Consider the following 9,537-nt stretch of genomic DNA (forward strand, 5'->3'; position numbering starts at 1 on the left):
ATTTCAAAATCGAACAGAGCATTTAAATCTTATCAAATCATATCATTTCAAAGTTTAACAATCACATGTCAAAATACTATTTATCAAATAAGTGTAAAACATTTTCAATAACAATAATCATATCTTGTAAGAATGAGATCATCTCAAATAATCTTTTTAGTATCATATCCGGTAAAAGACTTGTCCCATATGCAAGTTCAAAATATTCTTTAACACATTTAGTTTATAAACCATGTGAAAATCATGAAAGTTATAAAACATCAATTGTGGTTAAGTATTATTACTCACTGAGCTAGCGTCTCACTCCTCGCTAATTGTTTTTACAGAGAACTCAGGTGGTATTGAAGAGGATTTCATTAACTAGCGTAAGATTTGGTAGCATCGGGTGAGCCCCGCATTGCTTCTCCTGGCAAGAGAAATATTGATTTTCTATGTTTATTTATTTTATTTTAAAAACTCTTAGAGTCGTTCCATTTTTCATTCCTTTGATTTGAGTCAAGATTACTCCTTCAAATTGTAGTCAAGTGACTAGTTTGGAACTTTTTTTGTAATTTGGAGATGATTTGGTTTTATTGCGTGACAATTAGATCATTGATGGATATTATGTTGTGGTTAATAGTTGCTATTAGTTGTGTTGTGAATTTCTGAGACAGGAAAATTCAGGATAGGCCTAAAAACAAAGGAAACTCTGTTCGATTTTCTGTAGAATTCTAGTAAGGCTTGCTTTGGGATTCTCCCCCTTAGCGCCGGTCATGTTCGTAACTTAGGTCGTGACAAAGTTGGTATTAGAGCACTAGGTTATTCTTATGACTTGTGGAGCACACATTAGTAGTAGAATCTCAATTATGGTTATGTTGCCGGCCATTTCTATAATTGTGATTCTGCAAGGACGTGATAGGATGTGTCTGGTCTTTCTTTCTCTTTCCTACTTATGTGTGTGACGTGTAGGGCCAACTGGATTAATCTAACATTATTTGTTTCTGTTAACCAGATGGCTGGATCCCGATTATCTAATGACAGAGCTATGACGGATGTTCTGAGGCACCTAATGTCACTACGGTTAGGCAACCAACTTCCTTAATTTGGGGAAGGACAGAGCTCGCAGAATTGGTCGAGGTAAGGGCCGTAATGCCATCAAAGGGAACCGTAACACCACTATTGGAACTTCAAGAGAGGTCACTCTGGAAAGGAGCGCTAGTCCACCTCCATCATCACTGGAGAATGCTACTAGTGGGGTACTTGCCTCCATGCAGAAAGCCATAGAGAGTTTGGTCAATAGAATGGATAGACAGGAGAGGGATGGTCGGCATAATGTTGCTACTACTCAGATACATGCACCACTTAAGGCACCCACACATACTTATACTTTTGGGAATAAAGAGGTATCATTGCAGGAATTCTTGAAATTGAAATCACCAAAATTCACAGGTTCTGATAGTTAAGCTGATCCTCAAAGTTTCTTGGATGGAAGATTCAAGGCCCTCCGGGCTCTAGATGTTCTAGTGAGAGATCGGTGGAGCTGGCAGCATACAAACTAGAGGACATGGCTAACACCTAGTATGAGATTATATTGCTAAGTCGACCTACTAGGGCAGCACCACTGAAATGGGATGAGTTCACTAAGTTGTTCATGGATAATTTCCTTCCTAACATTTAGAGGCAGAAGTATGCACCTCAGTTTGAGAGGTTGGTACAGACTCCAGATATGGATGTGGCAACTAATAACGCCAAATTTTGTAAGCTCGCTAGATATGCTCCTTTGTTGTTACCCACTGAAGCAGATATAGTTCAGAGGTTCATGCATGGGTTGGTTGGTCGTATATTCAATGCCCTAACCCCATATATGAGTACCATGACTTATTCAGAAGCAATTAATCTAGTTAGAAAGATTGAAGACAAAGGTCGAGAAAAGCCTACAACCTATGATGTACGTAAGAAGGCCAAGATAGGGGGATCTTACAACGGCGACTTGGGTGCAAATCACAAAACAGGGAATCAGGGAAGACAACAGGGCTCTCAGATAGGGATGGATACAGTTTCACAGTCCACATACAAGCAACATCACCGACAGGGTATTCAAGGACAATCATCACAGGGACATCGTAATTCTAGACAAATGTATGCCACTGCTCCATCCTGCCAGACTTGTGGTAAATCACATGTAGGTCAGTGTCGTGTTGTCACCAGAGGGTGCTTTTATTGTTGTCAGTTAGGGCATCACATTAGGAATTGCCCTCTACCTCCGAAACCCCACACAGACTTTTATTCAGATAGCTGCACCTACTCAGACCACTCATAATGGTTCAGGTAATACTGGTACAGGAAATAGAGGTAGAGGTGCTGGATATCGTTTCACTGGAAATCAAGGACAAGGGAATGCTGGTAGAAGTCAGTCAAGAGTTTTTGCACTTACTAGACAGGATATTGATGTTTGCGTAATCAAGAAACAACTTCCGATGCAAGTGTCTACGATCTTACAATAGTTTAGTAACCCAACCAAGGGTTGGGATCGTTCCCAAGAGAGTGGTTTTAAGAATTAATAGAAAATAAAACTTAGTTCTAACTAGCCGTATCTAAAGACATTAACGATTAAAAACATTGTAAATTAAAGGGGGACACAAGAGTGTCAATTAACAATGGGGGGATTTTGTCACAAGTAAGGTAAAAATAGAAAAATAAACAAGGGTTTCTAAGTAAAGAGATGGGATCCTTGGATGTGACGGGAATACGGGTTAAGCTAGATTATTGGGTACATGCTTTCGATAAAAGATTCATAGAGTAATTGTGACTAGGCTAGACTTTAAGGGGGATAAACTCTCTCTCGAGCAACTTACCCCGTTTCAAATGTGTTCCTTTCGGACACCCACTTGCCACATGAAGACCAGCCTACGCCTTAACCCACTCACTCTTTCGAGTTGAGTGAGTGGAAATGGGACTAGGGTTCACTCTCTCGAGTTGAACCTCATGTCGACCCACTCTCACTGACCATCAATCTAGTGGTCTTAGTTTTACGGCCTCTCTCTCTCGCAAGCCGAAAACATATAAATAAACTTGTATTTGCAACTACAAATTCATTAAATTCATCCACAACCACTAAAGGAAATCACAATTAAACTACGATTAAACTATCAGCAAATAAGACCCAACAATTATCTTAACCCATATTCGCTAAATCACACCCCAAGAATTATGGGTTTTAGCCACACATCAAGAGATAGAAATTTATACCTAAATGAGCTTGCATTCAAATGGGTATGAAGATTTAAGTCTTGTTACAGGCCAAGAGTGAAGAATCCAAGAGACCCAAGTCCAAATCCTTGGAGATGAAACCCTATTTTTCTTTAAGTCTTCAAAACCCCCTCAAACTCAGAGCAAAATACTAAAAGTACTATTCTATATGAAAATTATAATAATTGTTTGACTCTAAAACTACAACTATAACTAGTATTTATAGTTTTCACATATTTGTACTGCAGCGGATCATTCGGCGTAGTTAGTCGGAATCGCCGATCAACTCGGCGATTCGCCCTTTGGTGTAGTTCATCGCCGTCTTGCACCATCCTTCAGTATCGTCGTTCTCTGGGTCATTGGGTGATATGGTACTGCTTCGCGGAACTTCTCAGCGATTCGCCGACTGCTCCTTTTTCCGCAGACTTGATCCTTTCCTTTAGGGCTCAGCATACTGGAACAAAAGGCGAAGTAAGACCCTTCGGCGACTCGCCAAATGGACTTGGCGATCCTCAGGCCTTCATTTCTTCGTTCTTTTCAGCCTTTTCGTTCCTTTTTGCGACGTAGTGTCCATTCTTTCCTTCAAGCTTCAAATACCTGAAACTTAAGGGTTTCATCAGATATTGAGATAAAACAAGTATTTAGGGACACAATTTCTATTAAAATATAACTCTAAATGAGTCCAATTTGTGGATTCATCAACACCCCCAACTTAAACTATTGCTTGTCCTCAAGCAAACTCGAGTTCAGCCGTTCAAAAAAGCTAGACTCAATCATGAATGCACACAACAAGACTCAATTTACTTATGCAAAGATCAAATGTACACTCAAAGATTCAAGTTGTGACTCACCAATATCAAAGAATCTCATGCTCACAATACTTGCTTCAAATGTTACTTCTAGCTTAACGAAAGTGTTCAAATGCCCTTACACAAGGAATGATTCCATATTCACACAATGGTTCACAGTTTAAAACTTTGGAATCAGATGCAACGCTCACACTCACAAAGAAGAATACAATGCATAATTTCACTCATAGGTTTGCCTGTATTTTCCAATCAACATTTGTTTCGACTTTCTCAAGATCACAAAGGTCTTAACAAGGCTTGTAAAGGGGCTGAGTGCAAATGTATGGTCATTTAGGCTCAGTGACTGTTATCCTCATGAAACGTGGTGCTCTTAATACTTCATTTATTTTTTCCTTCATCATTTTCATTAGTGCATCATAGGTCATCCTATTATTTGCTTCACATGGATTGTTCGGAACCCTATTTCTTTGGTACTTTATTCCACAACTTTCTTTTTCATTCTTTTCTTTTATTTTTATTTTTCTCTTTTCTTTTTTATATGGAGGGGTTCCATTTTTTTCAACACCATGGGTTAAAGGAGACTTTCCTTGTACTTCTGGACTTTCCCTTTTCTTTTCACCACACCACCAACTTAGGCTTTTGGCCCAAGTTGGCTATTCAATTAACCATAATTCAAGAGGAGTATGGGTAATAGATTAAGAAAGGTCTAGTTTTCATCAAGTTTCTACCAAAGAAAGGTAAGGCTCAGAGGATGTTCAAGATAGATTCACACACTCACAAGGTAGGCCACAAAAGAGGTATATGTCAAATTGGTTCACACTTTTCGAAGTTGCCTAAGATCATATCAACAGAAAGTCTTACATAGTCAACCGGACCAACATGGTAAATTCTAGGTGTTGTCATGCATTTTCCAGGTAAGCTTATCACATAAGGCATCGACATTTAAGTCAAACAAGACTCCACACTTTCGCTAGTGTGCAACGGTCATCACAAGAGAATCGATTTGATAAATGGTTAATCACAACGAGATGCAAAGAGTTCACATATTGTCTATGCAACTTCTTTTGGCCCTATCGTAGCCGTACATTCATGTTCGTTCAATTGTAAGCACTATTCAAGTCATCGATATTGATCGAAACCGAGACTCAAACTTGCCAAGGAACAACCACATTCAACAACATATAAAGGATGGCAAAAATGTGTGAAACATTCAAAAATTTTTGAAAGGGTCAAAATTATTTTGCAATTTAAAATCAAAGGAGCCACAAGCTCAAACATTCACAGAAAAGCAGTATTAGCACAATTTTAAATAGAACAACACAAATATAAACACAAAACACAAATAACAGTAGCACACAAAAGGTGTGGGCCTTACCCCACCACAATTAAAAGCATTTGTCCTTAGATGCACTTGACAAAATATCCAAAATGACAATTAAAGAAAGACAGAGAGGGAGGTAAAGAAGGGATCAAGTCTAAGCAGTTGCTCCATATATTTAGGCATCAGTGCCCGGAGTGTTGTCATTCTGCTTCTGGTTCTCTTTTTCTTTTTGCTCTTATATGTCTGGGGGCATGTTTCTTCTTACAGCTTTTGGTCTAGTCATGTCTTTTGTGTCGCTAAGGAGAGGATTGAAATGCTAAGTGGCAATGTAATCCAAGTTCGAGCACAATTCAACAACTAAAATGCTTTAAAAGTTCAAGAAATATAGAAACTAGAGTGCAGGTGTGAGTTTAGATAGATAAAATGAGGGAAAGTGAATGAAGTTGAAACTTTTAAACCTTTGGCCTGCAAAAACCGTTCATTTTTTGCCCATTCGGTGACATTAGTCAAGATCGATGAATCACTTGGCATTTCGCCAAGAACCCACTTTCTTCACCGAATTTTTTAGAACCTCAAGTTATTTGGGAAATCCAAATGGCGGTCTCCGTCGGGATTCACCAATAATTTCCTATGCTCACCAAGTTTTACAGACTCCAATGTGAATTGGTCTTGAATCTAACAGCGGTCTGGTTCGAGGTTGTCGAACCTGTCGGCGATTCGCTGATTGGACCTGTAGCTCGCCAGTATGCACTTTTCAACACTTATCTCATTTTATCCTACAAAATTAACACACCATTATTTTACCAAGAAATAAACAAAATAAAAAAAAATAAAAAAAATAAATATTAAAAGGGTTTTGGGTTGCCTCCCAAATAGCGCCTTAGTTAATGTCGTGGCACGACGCAACAGTGCCTTCAGGCGTCTTCCAAACACACCACTTCAACCAAAGAAATCTCTTGACAATCCCTAAAATATAATTTGAGACGTTGACCATTCACTTTAAATGGAGGTCCTTCCTGATCTTCAACTTTTATGGCACCATTGATGAACATTCGCGTTACTCTAAAAGGTTCAGACCATTTGGATTTGAGCTTTCCGGGAAAGAGTCTAAGTCGAGAGTTGTATAACAAAACCCAATCTCCTACCTTGAAGTCCCGCTTGAGTATCCGAGCGTCATGCCATTTCTTCATCTTCTCTTTGTAGATGGCTAAACTTTCATACGATCTGAGTCTAAATTCTTCCAGTTCGTTCAACTGCTCTACCCTCTCTCTTGAAGTTTTTGACCAGTTCAAATTTAAAGCTTTCAATGCCCATAATGCTTTGTGTTCTAACTCGACCGGCAAATGACAAGCCTTACCATAAACCAACTAATATGGAGACATACTGATAGGTGTTTTGTAAGTTGTCCTATATGCCCATAGTGCATCATCGAGTTTCCTAGACCAGTTAGTTCTGTTGGCATTCACTATCTTTGCCAGGATGCTTTTGATTTCCCGATTTGACGCTTCAACTTGGCCACTTGTTTGGGGATGATATGGGGTTGCTACCTTGTGTTTTACCCCATATTTGCTCAGTGCCATTGAAAACCACATTTTGCAAAAGTGGGACCCCCCATCGCTAATGATTGCCCTAGGAGTGCCAAAATCTGCGAAGATGTAGCGTTTCAGATTGGACAATACTTTTTCCTTCGTTGTTTTGAAGTGCGGCGGCTTCCACCCATTTGGAAACATAAGCTACAACCACCAAGATATATTTATTTCCAAACGAGCTCATAAATGGGCCCATGAAATCGATCCCCCATACATCGAATAACTTGACTTCCAAAATAGGAGTGAGCGGTAACTCGTGCCTTCTAGACACTCTGCCTTGTTGCTGACATTGAAAGCATTTATTCGCAAATTCATGTGCATCCTTGTAAAGGGATGGCCAGTAATAACCACTTTGGAGAACTTTAGCGACAGTGTGAATACCACTGGAGATGCATGGCAAGCATGGAGAATTTCTACCGCTTCTTCTTTCGGAACACACCTCCTAATAACATGGTCCGCACATTCTCGAAACAAGTATGGTTCATCCCAAAAGTACTTTTTAACGTCAAACATGAATCCCTTTTGTTGGTAAAAGATCAACTCATTCGGCATTAATCCACTCACAATGTAATTAGCAAAATCTGCATACCATGGTGTAGGTTTGAGAGATATAGCAAACACATGTTCGTCGGGCAAGGAGTCATCTATGTCAACCCCACGCTCTGCATCTTCCCTTCCTTCCAACCTCGATAAGTGGTCGGCCACTTGATTTTTGAAGCCCTTTCGATCTTTTACCTCAAAATCGAACTCTTGTAATAGTAGCACCCATCTTATCAATCTTGGTTTTGCATCTTTCTTCGCCATCAAGTAGCATAGTGCAGCATGATCAGTGTGTACTATTACTTTGGTGCCTAGCAAGTATGCCCAGAACTTTTCAAATGCATAGACCACTGCGAGCAACTCTTGTTCAGTGACTGTGTAATTTCGCTGGGCAGTATTCAGAGTTTTGCTTGCATAATAAATTGGGTGAAATAGTTTGTTGCGCTTTTACCCCAACACTACCTCCAATGCCATACCACTAGCATCACACATTACTTCAAAAGATTCTAACCAATCAGGACTGACTATAATCGGGGTGGAGACTAATTTTTCTTTCAAACACTTAAATGCAGCCATACAAGCATCATCAAAATAGTACTTCACTTCCTTCTCTAGGAGTTTGCATAGGGGGTGTGCAATTTTTGAGAAGTCTTTAATGAATCTTCGGTAGAAACCTGCATGCCCCAAGAAGCTGCGAATAACCTTTACTAAAATTGGCGGGGATAGTTTCTCAATTACCTCAATTTTTGTCTTATTAACTTCTAGCCCTTGCTGCGACACCTTGTGTCCTAGAACAATACCTTTTTTTACCATGAAATGACATTTCTCCCAATTTAGGACCAGGTTTGTTTCCACGTATCTTTGAAGGACTTTCCCAAAATGCATTAAGCACTCTTCAAACGTATCCCCTACGACTGAAAAGTCGTCCATAAATACTTCCATAGATTCTTCGACCATATCCGCAAAGATAGACAACATGCAACGTTGAAATGTGGCTGGGGCATTACATAGTCTGAATGGTATTTTTTTGAATGCAAATATTCCATAAGGGAAAGTGAAAATGGTTTTCTCTTGGTCTTCCGGCGCAATAGAGATTTGATTGTAACCGGAGTACCCATCTAAAAAACAATACCACCCTCTTTCTGATACCCGGTCAAACATCTGGTCCATAAAAGGCATTGGAAAATGGTCTTTCTCGGTCCATGAGTTAAGCTTTCGATAGTCCATGCATACTTTCCACCCAATCGCTGGTCTTGTCGGCACAAGTTCTCCTTTTGCATTTGGAACTACGGTTACACCTTTTTTTTTCGATACACATTGCACCGAACTTACCCACTTGCTATCTGCAATAGGGTAGATCACTCCCGCATCTAGCCACTTGATGATCTCCTTTTTCACCACCTCTTGCATTGGAGGGTTCAATCTCCGTTGATGCTCCACACTAGGTTTACATTCACTGTCGAGCCGAATCTTGTGAGTACAGATACCCGGAGGAATTCCTATTATATTGGTTATTGTCCATCCAATTGCTTTTATATGCTTCCGCAGTACTTCAATGAGCAATTTCACCTGCCTTTCAAGCAAATCGGTTGTGATAATCACTGGTAAAGTATTATTGTCCCCTAAGAATGCATATGTGAGATGAGAGGGTAGGGCTTTTAACTCCAGATTATGTGGTTCTTCTATTGATGGCTTTGCAGGAGGACTTTCTCTATTTTTCAGGTCGATATCCAACTTGATTGGATTCCTTGAATATACTCCTAACCCTGATAAGGCAGCTACCACTTCCTCGTAGGCTTGAACTTCGGATTCATCATAATTGGCAAGTACAGATTCAAGGGGTTCATTCTTGCGCATTAAATGGCCCACACTTGCCACTGCCTCATCTATAACATCCTCAGTAGACACCACATGGATATTACTTGGTTGCTTCATGGATTTACAGATATTGAAGGTCACCTAATCATCGTTCACACGAAACTTCAATTTCCCGCTTTCGACATCTACCAATGCTCTCCCGGTAGCTAAGAATGGTCTTCCCAAAATAATG

Source organism: Solanum tuberosum, unplaced genomic scaffold (genome assembly GCF_000226075.1).
Source record: "Solanum tuberosum cultivar DM 1-3 516 R44 unplaced genomic scaffold, SolTub_3.0 scf00120, whole genome shotgun sequence".
NCBI classification, from domain to species: Eukaryota; Viridiplantae; Streptophyta; class Magnoliopsida; order Solanales; family Solanaceae; genus Solanum; species Solanum tuberosum.